This window comes from Scyliorhinus torazame, chromosome 10 (genome assembly GCF_047496885.1).
Source record: "Scyliorhinus torazame isolate Kashiwa2021f chromosome 10, sScyTor2.1, whole genome shotgun sequence".
Taxonomy (NCBI): domain Eukaryota; kingdom Metazoa; phylum Chordata; class Chondrichthyes; order Carcharhiniformes; family Scyliorhinidae; genus Scyliorhinus; species Scyliorhinus torazame.
This window is the reverse complement of record NC_092716.1, coordinates 25,753,621-25,767,731: the sequence shown is the minus strand read 5'-3', so window position 1 is coordinate 25,767,731 and position 14,111 is coordinate 25,753,621. Positions and strand designations below refer to the sequence as shown.

The window sequence follows — 14,111 nt, the reverse complement described above, 5'->3', positions numbered from 1 at the left end:
AGCACAGGAACAGGCCCTGCGGCCCTCCAAGCCCGTGCCGACCATGCTGCCCGACTAAACTACAATCTTCTACACTTCCTGGGTCCGTATCCCTCTATTCCCATCCTATTCATGTATTTGTCAAGATGCCCCTTAAATGTCACTATCATCCCTGCTTCCACCACCTCCTCTGGTAGCGAGTTCCAGGCACCCACTACCCTCTGCGTAAAAAACTTGCCTCGTACATCTACTCTAAACCTTGCCCCTCTCACCTTAAACCTATGCCCCCTAGTAATTGACCCCTCTACCCTGGGGAAAAGCCTCTGACTATCCACTCTGTCTATGCCCCTCATAATTTTGTATACCTCTATCAGGTCTCCCCTCAACCTCCTTCGTTCCAGTGAGAACAAACCGAGTTTATTCAACCGCTCCTCATAGCTAATGCCCTCCATACCAGGCAACATTCTGGTAAATCTCTTCTGCACCCTCTCTAAAGCCTCCACATCCTTCTGGTAGTGTGGCGACCAGAATTGAACACTATACTCCAAGTGTGGCCTAACTAAGGTTCTGTACAGCTGCAACATGACTTGCCAATTCTTATACTCAATGCCCCGGCCAATGAAGGCAAGCATGCCGTATGCCTTCTTGACTACCTTCTCCACCTGTGTTGCCCCTTTCAATGACCTGTGGACCTGTACTCCTAGATCTCTTAGGTACCAAAGTATTGTCCTGGATAATATTCAGTAAAGGGGTGAGTACCACATTCCTGACTTGAATCTTTCGTGCCTTAACTTATCCAAGAGACATTATAAAGCACTTCATATCAAATGAATTACTTTTTGAAGTACAATCGTTGTTCTAATGTAGCCAAACAGCCCAGCCCACTGTAGGTGGCAAAATACAATCATTTTGGGAGAATTGGTTCCGAAAGACAAAATGGAAGCTCACCAATTTATTTTAAAGCCAGTCTGAGGAGAGAATTTTACAATTTCCCGTCAGCAGGGAGTGTTAATATTCTTCAACATACCATTATTGGGACTGAATCTGAAGTTAGTCTATACTATATAATAGGTTTATTGTCAAGGCAACAAAGTTACAGGGCGGAATTTGAAAAACAAATTTCAAAGTGTTGTCTCGGGCGGGGAAAGCAGAGAGCCCGCCAGCTGCCTTGCCGGGTTTTTCCACCATATTTTTAAACACATATAAAAAAGAATTGAAGTGTAGATGGGGTTCTCTGAATGATCCCGCCCTGCCAGCAACCTCAGCTCCGGACAGACTGGGGAATCTGAAAAAAAACAAAAATAAAAACATAAATACCCCACGGAGCCACCCTCCATCCCAGACATAGGAATCTCTCCCAACAGAACTCCCCCACATCTTAGGAATCCCCCCAGTTTGAACCTCTCCAATGGTAGCTCCCTTGTTAGTGCTCCCAAGAACTGCCCTTGCACTGCCCCCAGGTAGTGCCTGGGGGCAGTATCCAGGAACTGCTAGAGTACTGCCCTGGCATAATCCTCTCCCCCCCCCCCTGGGGTCTGTACTTAGCTGTGCACCCCCAGCAGATTCTGTTTGCCAAATCTCCATTTTACAAAACCTGTTTTAAACCCCACCGATGTGTTAGCACGTTGGTGGGGGGAGAGGGCGGATGTTCAAAGGTTGAGGTTGATACAACGGGGCGGCCTGCTCAATGAATGGCATGGGATGAGTGGCACTGATGAATGGTGGGAACACTATTATGTCTTTGGTGGGGGGGGGGGGACAATTTCAACAGGAAATTCCACCAGTAGAGAAACCATTTTGGAACTCCATTATCCGTCCCCTCCCTAATTCCTGACCCCCGAAAACAGGGATGAAACATCCTCCCCACAGTCTCACCCAGTTCCTTCGAGAGACGCCGAGTGAACTGATTTATATACACTGGCAATGATTCCCTAATCCTTTGCTTACCTTCCACCATAGAGTATGGATTCTATTGCAGCATAATTTTAAAATGAATATGGGGGCCAGTAATATTCCTTGGATGACCTTCCCAGTTGTTTTGATTAACATAAAATGGTTGACCTTCCCACCAGCCTTCTGCTTGCACCAGCTTCTCTTCAATCCTTCACCGCTCGCCCTTGCTCCAATTAGGGCCTTTAAATGGCCAATTAATTACCACTTGAGGCCTGCCTCAATTTCCAGGCAGGCAGGGGTGTTCAGGAGCATGATAAGCCCAGAAAATGACCCTGTTCGGACCTTGGTCGGAAAGGGGTGTTTGCCGCCATCAACCAGCCTTTTGTGAACATTGGGTGTTGCTCCCCTTACAAGTTCTGCCTTTCCGTAGTTGCTACTTTCTTCCTGGCCTCTCCATCAACACCCCCACCTCTCCTTTACCCACCCTACCAGGCATCAACCCAACCCATCCCCACCCAGAAGACTTCCACACATATCAGGCCCTGGGCTCCTGGGAATTAGGTTTTGCTTGCACTCCCAACCCTGTCCACTGCAACCCCTTGGTGCTATTGGGTTTCGAGAGTAGCTGACTGAGGGGCTCTCAGTCCCATCTCCAGCCATTCAATACTCCATGGAGCCAGCATTGTTGGTGATGCAGGCCAGGAAACCCCGCCATCTGTAAAATCCTGGCCTAAAAGTGCAACCAAAGTTATAATCTTTTTCAGGTTGAAGCTATGCTCAGGCTGAACCCTTGGTTGAACTCTTAGAAAAATGGCTATATAATCAATTCTGATAATCTAAAGTAGAATAAAATGTTTGATATCCTTGTGTCACGATCAAAAGGTGTCAGGCCTCTTCATTGCACACCACACACATGACTGACACCCTGCAGGAATAGAAAAAGCAGATCTTTAGCAAACAAAAGTGTATCTCATTTAAGAAACAAAATTTGAATTTCAATCTCTAAGTAAAATTGAGAGGCAAAACACAGTTATAAACCTCAACGCTTATTCTTAAAGCTTAAGGATATCAACGTAGTTTAGTTATAGCTATATAAAATTTGCTTTCAGCACAACAGTCAAAGTCCACACTCTTGTTTATAACAGAACTCCCAACATTTCTGCCAAAGGGCAGTGTAATAAGTTGAAGGCACATTTTCAATATTATTATTGCCAAGTTTCAAAATTCCAAAATGTGAAACATTGAAAATAAAGTATAGTCATTGCACATCAGGGGGAAAGCAAGGATGGTGGACAGCAGATTTCCGGACGTCATCAATACCAGTCCTTTACTGGCCACAAGGAGGCATAATTCAAGCACTGTGATCCCTGACTGTGCCAGTTTCTCCTGTCTTAAGCACAGTCCAGCAACTTGCTTCCAAAGTGGCACAACGCACCCAATTGAGGCAAGTGCAGATGACAGCAAGCACCAGAGACCTGAACTTGTGACCTCCTGGCTAGCAGTCCAATGCTCATCAGTTTGAGCTACTGGGTCAAAGAAAGTTTTTAATAGATGAAGACCTATGAGGAATTTCTCTGTGACTGCTTTGAATTTCTTTTTTCAACAGTGCCACACACATTAGACTCAATTTTAAATGCGCTCGACAAATCTTTACCTTCAAGCGGTTTCATTTGGAGCAGGCCATTATCATTTACATATTTTGTCATTTAAAAAAGAATGTATACAGAGGCGTCCTGGTGGAGATCAGGGAGCGGTGGTAAATCACAGCCTTTGCAGCGCTTGCCTGGCCTGGTCTGTCACCAGGCATGGTCAGGGTGTAATCAGAGCTTTCCCTGGTTGGCTGTCAATGCCCAGCAATCACTAAGGATTAATTAAAGGCTAATATGAAACCCAGATGTGAACAGTAAAATAGAAAATCATAGAAAGCATCTTTTGGGGGAATGCGAAGGGGAGCTTAATTTGCCCACCCAGGAGAAAGAGGCAAATTGGAAGAGAAAAGATTTACAGCAGACAGGGAATGAAATCTGGAAAGCTAATTTCCTTGCCTAGTAGATAATTAGTGACGATGACAAGTGGGGCTTTGTGGATTTTTGACACTGCTAAAATACTTCAAGAGCTGGAAAACAAATTGTTTCAGTTTCCTGCAGAGTTAAACCTGTCTATCCACTATGCACATGACAGCAAAGGTGATGAATTGCAGTTTTGTCTTTTGAGCCTTTTTTACAGTAAGTTTTACCTCTGTGCACAGTAGGTGGAGAAAGTTAATTCAGAAGTTAAAAGATATGACAGGTTCAAATGATTCAAATCCCCAAATTTGAAAAAAAAATGATCCTCTGGGACTGTGGCGACATTTACATTTATTTGACGCATATGGGGTGATGGACACCAAGGTGTGTGTGCATATCGCATCTCCGGATGACCAAGGTTCCTTTCTGATCCCCTTTCATTTAGCCTCAGGCCGTAGTGCCTACTTTCCCTCTGTCACCAGATAGAGGCACCACAGGAGTCTTGGTGATGCATGAGAGACTTGGGTATTAATTCTTCTTCCACAGTAAGCTAGCTAGCGACAGTCCATCATGCAACTGCAGGTGACGCATAATATCACCCTGTGGCATACATCATACCACTGACACACGTCAAAAGAGGTGCAGCAGACGATGAGATCTGAGCTCACCAGAGTTCTGAGGTAGTTTTCCCATCTTCTCTCGCAGATGGAAGGATGCCAATCAAATCTAGTAAGAAAATTACATACCATGAAAGAGCTCGAAATGTACCTTGACAGAGAAAGTTAGAAGTAATTGGTTTTTTAAAGAAAAGCTAAATAAATACCAAGTAACAGAATAGAGATATTGAATATAAGTACAGAAAATAAATACAGTTGGAGAGAGAGATTTTTGTCAATAAGGGCTGCTATAATTAATAAAGGATAACAGAGGCTCTGAGACCGTCTTGTGATGCCTGCCCTGAGAAAGTTAGAGAATCTGTAATATAAACAGCAATATATTTGAATTTGCGTTTGATTCCAGTGGCTGAAGTAGTTTTAGCAAGTCTGTATTCAGTCACCTCCCTTGCAGGGTCACCGCCACGGGCCCCTTCACCTTCCCTTTCTTTGGGGTGTCCAGTGGCCCCCGGGCTACTCTTTGGGATGGAGTTCTGGCCAGGGCGGGTACCGGGGGCTCCCGCGCCACCTGCCGCTACCAGTCCTGGAGGCCCACTCTCAGCTCGACCAGGGTCTCATTGTTCACGGTCATGTACCACTTCTCATTGGTACTGTGCCACCATCCTCTGGTACTGTGCCACCACCTTCTGGTACTGTGCCACCACCTTCTGGTACTGTGTCAGGTCCCCCTGTGACTGGCTCAGGTCAGCCAGCACCCGGGCAATGCCTTTGATGCCCACAGCCATGATCGTTGTGACTGGGCCAAGTTCTGGAGCGCCGCTGCAATGTCCTTGTGGCCCAGATACATAGCTGCCTGTGACAGGGCAATCCTGTCCTGTGCCTCAGCCACCTCCATCACAGAGTGCCCCCAGCTTTGAACATCTTTACCGGTTGGCGGGCCCTCCCGCTGGATTCTCCGGCCCGGATGGGCCGAAGTCCCGCCGATAAATTGCCTGTCCCGCCTGCGTGGATTAAACCACCTTTTGAACGGCGGGACAAGGCGGCGTGGGCGGGCTCCAGGGTCCTGGGGGGGGCGCGGGGCGATCTGACCCCGGGGGTGCCCCCACGGTGGCCTGGCCCGCGATCGGGGCCCACCGATCCGTGGGCGGGCCCGTGCCGTGGGGGCACTCTTTCCCTTCTGCCTCCGCCACGGTCTCCACCATGGCGGAGGCAGAAGAGACTCCCTCCACTGCGCATGCGTGGGAAACTGTCGGCGGCCGCTGACGCTCCCGCGCATGCGCCGCCCCGAGATGTCATTTCCGTGCCAGTTGGCGGGGCAACAAAGGCCGTTTCCGCCAGCTGGCGGGGCGGAAATTCCTCAGGCGTTGGCCTAGCCCCTCAATGTTGGGGCTCGGCCCCCAAAGATGAGGAGCATTCCGGACCTTTGGGGCGGCGCGATGCCCGTCTGATTGGCGCCGTTTTGGGCGTCAGTCGGCGGACACCGCGCCGTTTCGGGAGAATTTCGCCCCTGGTGTTAACAGATGTTTGGGTGCCTCTGCCACCTGTGCTCAGGACCGGTGCACGGTGGCAGCCTCCTTCCCACCCTGGGTATCAGGGTGCCCCGCCGCTCCTCCACGGCATCCATCAGGTTCTCAAGTTCTGCATCTGCAAACCGCGATGCCGCTCTTTGGGCTGCCATCTTGTTGGCTGGAGTGAGTGCGTGTGGGGAGTGGAGTGCAGCAGCTTGTCAGCCTCGCGAATGTCCTGGCGAATCAGACACCGTTTTTCATTGGAATTGCTCTAGTTCCACGTGACACCGGCGCTAACCCGTTAACGGATCTTGAATTCCTTGGGAATGCCGCTGGTTCTGTGGTCGTAGAACACCACAGATTCACTCCCGGCATCGGCACTTAGTTTCTGAAACAGAGAGAGAACCCTTTGTTTTTCCTTTTTAAATTTTTTTCCCAATTCACGGGCAATTTAGCGTGGCCAATCCACTTACCCTGCACACCTTTGGGTTGTGGGGGTGAGACCCAGGCGACATGGGGAGAATGAGTAAAATCCACACGGACAGTGACCCGGGGCCAGGATCGAACCCGGGACCTCGGGGCCGTGAGGCAGCAGTGCTAACCACTGCACCACCATGCTGCCCTGAAACAAAGAACCCTTTGGAAATGGAAACGAGAATCAGCTGAGTAAGGAAACGGGGCGAGGTCCTGTTGAATGTGAGGGCCTGGGATTGGGAAGAGGGAGGGAGAGAATCCTCATTGCCAGAGAATATTTCATAGAATTTACAGTGCAGAAGGAGGCCATTCGGCCCATCAAATCTGCACCGGCTCTTGGAAAGAGCACCCTACCCAAGCCCACACCCCCACCCTATCCCCATAACCCAGTAACCCCACCCAACACTAAGGGCAATTTTGGACACTAAGGGCAATTTAGCATAGCCAATCCACCTCACCTGCACATCTTTGGACTGTGGGAGGAAACCGGAGCACCCGGAGGAAACCCACGCACACACAGGGAAAACGTGCAGACTCCGCACAGACAGTGACCCAAGCCGGGAATCGAACCTGGGACCCTGGAGCTGAGAAGCAATTGTGCTAACCACTATGCTACCGTGCTGCCCATTTGTGCCCATAGGTGCAGAAGACCTGGGTTACTGAGGGCAGCAGGTCACAGGAGTTTCCACTGCGGAGATTCAATTACATTTCAGAATCAGAGCACCCAAATTAAGCTTTCTGCCATGCATTAATTACTTCTAGTACAGAGCAGACGCAAAATTTAAACTAAAACCAATGCAACATTCTACATTCCTGAGAGGGTGAATAAATGTGCTCCGAAGGCACGTGACAATTATGAAACGTTTTGAAAGCATCCATTCGAAAAGGTAAATACATAAGATTTTCACCCTCCCAATGCTCACTGGTACTTTTGAATAGATTTTGAGTGAAATCGGTGCGTAAAACAGGACACTTTCTCCTCCTCTGCAGCAGCTCTGGAGCTATTGCAGGTGGAAAGTAAAATTCTGGCCACGAGAGCAAAATATAAACACCCAAACATCTGTTAACACCATATCCTTCAGCGCCAATATTAATATTTAAGTAAAAATACAACCTGATCTCCTTTCATGTCAGGAACAGGAGGCCATTAATACTTGTGAAATTTTAAATTTTAGCCCATTGCACTGCACTAACGCTCCCAGTCAGTATTATCTAAAGCAAGCCAATGGCTCAATCCGTGCTTTAAAAACTGGGGGATCTAGTGCAACAACCCAGGATTGGCCCAATTGGCTTTTGACCTGCAGTGTCCCTTTCCACCAAAAATCGAGGCTGCAAAGTCCTGATCAGTCGCACCACTGCCACCCGATTGCCCTCCTGGAGTGGATCACCCTGGAGCATCCTCTGTCTATACCAGACTCAGTGAATTCTATCCCATCGCAAAGCACTGTGACGTGATGCTTGGTTACCAAATTTGGGCCATTGGGCAAATTTGCTTATTGATCACGAAAAATTGAACTTTCAGCTGCTTGTTGTGTCCTGCGCTCATGGTGCATAAAGGGCCCATTGAGACCTAACTTGCAGATCAGGACATTTTAAAGAGCTTCTGCAATTGCTAAAGCACTCTGGGGTGCTTTTGAAGGTGTTGCTGTGAGCTCCTGGATTTGGCAAGGTGTGAAGGCGATAATAGGTGCAGGAGCTGCAGTTGTAACGAATCAGGGGCCGCAGAATATCACAGGGAGATGGAGAAAAGGCTGTGAAGACGGCAAGATGATCTCTGCCAAGTTGGAACCAGACTCCTCCAGGCTCCTTGACAGTGACAGAAGGCTCCTTGGCAGGCCAGGCAATAAACTCAGCATCCTACTGTGCAGGTCCATTTAGCACTCTCCTGTAGGCCGCTCCGTGGAATTCCTCATCTAGTCTCCCCGGAATTAACCTGCGACATTGCCCTTCAGTGAGCTGGTAAACCGACCATTCTTTACCCCCTGTCTGGCTGCAGCCTACTTATGCCTGGTGAGTCACCATCAGTTCACTCCAATGCTTTATTAGCCTTTGAAATACAACCGCGGCAGCATCGGAGCTTGCAGCCACAGGCTTCAGATCAAGTGAGCGGGCCTCTTCATCTGCATTTGATGTTGTTCTCTCTCCTCCTCTTCAGGCTGGGGTGGTTGGACAGGCAGAGATCGTGGGTGTCTGAAAGCTGAATATCTGAAGGGGAAAATTGAGGGGATGGAAGGTGGGGGTAGTGGGAAGCAATAAGTCCATAGTCACACCATCTTCTGCTTGCTCACCGTGCCAGATAAAAGAATGAGGGTCTGTTGGGAGTTGTGGAAAATTATAAAGCAGGAACATTCTGAATTTTCTCAGCGACGTTAAAAGCCATAGGCATTTTAGCTGGCCCCATAATGCAAAGAATCACTTCCTCCATCAGGCCCTGGGGATTTTGGTGTCCTTTTTGCCCTCGTGCCCCGCTCCCTTCTATTGTGTGTCACCGTGTCATCCAAGAGAGTGGGCAGAATGCCAGTGATTGCATTGCACTGTGTTTGACTGATATGCCTGCCACAGCTGGAACATTGCTGGTATGTGGAGGCTCTCGGAGGTGGGTGTGAGGCCCGTAGCACTAGAATGTGTCTGCGGGTGAGGTGGAGCATCTAGATATTATGTGTTAGACCTGAGAACCAGGGACCTGTCCTCGGTGAGTGATGGGAGTGTGGTACATTGAACAGCGTGAAGGGCTGGTATGTGGGGGATGTCATGTGAAGTTACCTTTACTGACCTTGACCCCCCCCCCATGTGAACTAAATAGACTTCTCGTGGCACTAGTGCCAGTATCTAATGTCCAGATGCAGGGAATTGACCACCCTGGCCACCTCCCTCCCTTTCTCTTCTCAGTATTGTCCTTGAGAACGTCCTGCCCCCTTGCAGAATGATAGCATCAGTCCCCACGTCCACCCCCGCCACTGAGGCCTTCAGTTCCACATCCCTGACCCTGGAGCCTGCCCTGTGTTCTTGTGCTCCATTTCCGTTCTTTAATATTCAGCAGCAGCCTTCTGTCATTCAGTGCAGCTTCTATTGCAGGGGAATAGTCTGCCTTTGAGACTAGAGCACTGGCTGCCCTATCAGCACATCACGTTTGGCCCCCAATGAGAACAGAAGCAGCCAACAGCATCATATCCAAAGGAAGCAGCATGGGAAAATCACAAATTGTTATTCCGCACCGAAACGATGGCGCAATCCAATTTCTGGCTGAAAGAATATATCACTCAGTTCAGTTTAAATCAATGCAGGCCAAAAATGTTCCCCCCCCTAGACTTGTAAAAGCAGATTGTTATCAACGTTGGAGTCCATTTTTCTCTTACCTTTAAGATTCTCCCATATAAAGGATCTGAGGCAACGTGATCTGTTCCTAGGCTTTTGCCAACACCACTCTGTTAACCTGCTGCTGGATATAAGTGTAACATCTGCCATCCACTGGGCATTTCCCAAAACGTGTCTCTTCATTTTTCAGTCGTAGCGATGAAGCCACTGTCGCAATAAATATATTTTCCACCCAGGAACTCCTGACTCTCCATAACGTCCTTCCAAGAGTTAAATGCTGTTACCATAGCTCGGGAGGCACTTCTCACGCCTCTCTCACAGTAGACAGACACAAATATTATGATCTGACGGGTAATCCTTGTCCCACCTACATTCATCAACCTTCCTCTGTCCTTTAGTGCCTTTTTTCTGACTGCTGCCGTATAGTTCTTTCTCTTAAATTGTTTATTGAAGTAAAATGCAGACTCAATGCCGAGTAAAAAGCTCCTTCTGCCTGTTACAATTTGTGTGTTAACCCCAATCTCAAATCAACAACCTTTCCCTGTGCTTCTAAAGTGAGCATGGAAATCCCCACATCAATGATTCTTATAGATTTTTCTTGGTAGTTTAGTGCCAGCTTAATAACAATTATTCATTGTTCATGCTCATTACAAACTGGAATGAGACAAGAATTTATTTCTGTCAATCTGGGATTTATCCGTCAATTTAATCATTGCCAAGAATAAAAAAAGAAATCATGCGCCTGACATGAACCAACAAATCCTCCTTTTAAAAAAAAAAACAATTATTAAAAAGGTAAAATCCTCACACGTACTGAAGCATAGTGACTCAGTTAATTGGTCACACTCGTCCGGGTGGCACATTGGTTAGCACTGCTGCCTCACTGTACCAGGGACCCGGGTTCAATTCTGACCTCGGGTGACTGTGTGGAGTTTGCACTTCCTCCCTGTGTCTGCGTGGGTTTCCTCCGGGTGCTCCGGTTTCCTCCCACAGTCCAAAGATGTGCAGGTCAGGTGGATTGGCCATGCCAAATTGTCCCTTAGTGTCCAAAGGTTAGATGGGGTTACGGGAATAGCGGGGGTAAACTGGGCCTAGAAGGAGGCTATTTGGCCCATCGAATCTGCACCAACCCTCCATAAGAGCAGCCTAAAACCTAGGCCATTGCTGACAGTGCCACTGGGAGAGGTGTCTGCTGCTGGTAATGCACCTAGGGAGAGGTCTAGGATTACCATGGGACCCAGGCCACAGTCATGTGAGGTCAGAATGGGGATTGCAGGGAAGGGGTCACAGGAGGGGAGGTCAGGAGGTTAGAGGGAACATTGAGGTGGTGTCGTTGAGCATTCACGATTGGGCACTTAAATGCCTTTGAGGGACTGCCCCCAATGACCCCCAAGAAGGCCGCTGGAAAATCTGACAGGAATGATGTGCCACTTGCCTTAATCCCTGAGCAACTATTACATTTCAGTGGACGGAGGGATAATTGGTGTCAATTGGCTCAAAAATAAGCGTAATTGACAATTCGCTGTGAGTAGGCAAGGTTCTCCAGTGAGCCTGTTTCTGCCTCCAACTTAAATGCCAGAGGTTTTTCCACCACATACAGACTGACGTGTGACTTCTCCTGAGATTGAGTGGATGTGGCTGCAATGTTTCCCTCTGCACCAGGCGGCATTAAATCCAGCCCCACACAGACTTCAGTGCTGCACTGCTAATACACAAGTCTCCGCTCCTGTTGACAATTTGACATCAGTACAGTCGCAAGGAAATGAGGACTTCACTTGATTGTTTTCTTGGATGTCAACGTAATAATAAACGAAAGACAATTTTTATTTTCACCAGCTTGTGAGCAGAATGCTCCTCCATATTGTTTAAACATTACCCCCTCCAATCATTCATCTCACCTTCAGATTCATGAGTTATCGAGTCAGCCGCTCTCATGGAGATTAAAAATGACACTACCTTCTGATTTATCGTGGATTTGAGATTTGCAGCAGTACAGCTTCAATTTAGCATTGCCCTCCCTCAAACACAATATTTTCCTCATCCCCCATTGGTTCTGAGGGAAGTATTCCAAGGAAACTCCCTTTCTCTAGCAGCAAGTATCAGTCGTGGCATTCTGTCAATTTACAGACCAAGATACTCACTCTGTAAATGCAGGTCCTTCATTTATATGCAGACCTTCTGGTCCCCATTCTGAACCTATTCTATTCCTGCTGGGCAGGTTTGGTTAAAAGTGAGGCTACTGTTACTGAACAGCATCAGTGTTAGATATGATGGAGTAGATAGTTACGATGAAACCATATAAAGCACTCGTTCGGCCTCAGCTAGAGTACTGTGTGTAGTTCTGGTCGCCACACTATAGGAAGGATGTGATTGCACTAGAGAGGGTGCGAAGGAGATTCACAAGGATGTTGCCTGGACTGGAGTGTTGCAGCTATGAAGAGAGGTTGGTTCGGCTGGGGTTGTTCTCCTTCAAGCAGAGACGGCTGAGAGGGAACCTGATTGAGGTGTACAAAATTATGAGGGACATAGATAGGCTAGATAGAAAGGAACTGTTCCCCTGAGTAAAGGGGCCAATAACCAGGGAACATTGGACTGCCGGTTGCGGCTATGCGGAGCTAAGTCGCACATTCGGCAGCTCCCGCTAAAAACGGACTTTTGGGCTCTTTTTAGGGCCCGTAACGGCGCTTGTTCGACGTTTCCCGGGTGGGAAGGGGACAGCAACATTCCCCCGATAGTGTATGGATTGGACCAGGAGTGGGGCGATTTAAAAAGTGGCATTGAAGCAAAGAAAGGTGCGAGGGAGGAGGACCAAGATGGCGGTGGGCAGAGACCAGGCAGCGTGGAGGCAGAGGGCGCAAGAGCAGCAGGAGCTTCTCCAGCGCTGTTTTAAGGAACTGAAAGCAGAGCTGCTGGAGCCAATGAAGGCTTCAATCGATAAGCTGCTGGAGACCCAGACGGCCCAAGGGGCGGCGATCCGGGAGGTCCAGCAGAAGGTCTTGGAGAACGAGGACGAGATCCTGGGCCTGGTGGTGAAGGTGGAGGCGCACGAGGCGCTCCACAAGAAATGGCAGGCGAGGTTCGAGGAGATGGAGAACCGGGCGAGGCGGAAAAACCTGCGGATCCTGGGTCTCCCGGAGGGGCTGGAGGGTTCGGACGTGGGGGCCTACGTGGTCACCATGCTGAATTTGCTGATGGGAGCGGGGGCCTTTCAGGGGCCCTTGGAACTGGAGGGGGCCCACCAAGTGCTGGCGAGGAGGCCCAAGCCCACCGGTTTGCTGATCGAGAATGTGTGTTAAGGTGGGCCAAGAAGGAGCGGAGCAGCCAGTGGGAGAACGCGGAGGTCCAGATGTACCAGGATTGGAGCGCGGAGGTGGCGAAGAAGAGGGCCGGTTACAACCGGGCGAAGGCAGTGCTGCACAGGAAGGGGCTGAAGTTCGGTATGCTGTAGCCGGCGCATCTGTGGGTCACCTATAAGGATCGACACCATTATTTCGAGACCCCGGAGGAGGCTTGGGCCTTTGTTCAGGCCAAAAAGCTGGACTCAGACTAAGGGTCGGGGATGAGGGGGCACGGTGGAGGGATGGTTGGAGATTGTTGGGTTGTGTTTCGAGGGGGGGTTCTTTGTTTTCTGTGGGTTGATTGGGCATTGTTTTGATTAGGTCCGCCGGGTGGGCTCGTCGGTAGGGGAGATGGGGGCCCGTGGGTGGGGGGGAGAGGCCTGAGTTGTGGGTAGTGGGACCGGGCCTGGAAAGGGAGCTGCGCCAGGGGAGGCGGGGCTGGGCGAGTGGAAAGCACGGGCTTTTTCCCGCGTTTAGGGCTGAAGGGGCGGGGCCGGAGCTGGGAAGCGCGGGCTTTTTCTCCCGCGCTGGGAGTGGAATGGATGGGGTGCGGGTTGCTGCTGGAATGGCCAAGGGGGAGCTGGAGTTGGTAGAGGAGGTCGGGGCGGGGGCCTGCCGTTGTGGGGAACGGGTTGTGCGGGGCGCGCGGGCACGTGGCTGGCCTAGGAAGGGCTATGGCTAGTCAGCGGAGGAGGGGGGTGAGTAGCCCCCTGATCCGGCTGATAACCTGGAATGTAAGGGGACTGAATGGGCAGGTCAAGCGGGCCTGGGTGTTCGTGCACCTGAAGGGGCTGAAGGCGGATGTGGCCATGTTTCAGGAGACGCACCTGAGAGTGGCGGATCAGGTAAGGTTGAGAAAGGGGTGGGTAGGGCAGGTGTTTCATTAGGGTCTGGATGCAAAAAACCGGGAGTGGCGATCTTGGTGGGGAAGAGAGTGTCGTTTGAGGCGTTGAGCATTGTGGCAGACAATGGCGGTAGGTATGT

The 14,111-nt window shown here is 49.7% G+C and overlaps 1 long non-coding RNA gene across 1 annotated transcript; it reads right to left on the bottom strand.

Moving 5' to 3' along the window:
- Positions 1 to 1,037: 1,037 nt before the first annotated feature.
- LOC140384806 (uncharacterized) lies at positions 1,038 to 10,171 on the bottom strand. Its single transcript, XR_011933142.1, has 2 exons — positions 9,831 to 10,171; positions 1,038 to 1,264 (listed from the first exon to the last, which is right to left on the bottom strand). It is a non-coding gene; the product is annotated as an uncharacterized lncRNA (long non-coding RNA).
- Positions 10,172 to 14,111: the final 3,940 nt, after the last annotated feature.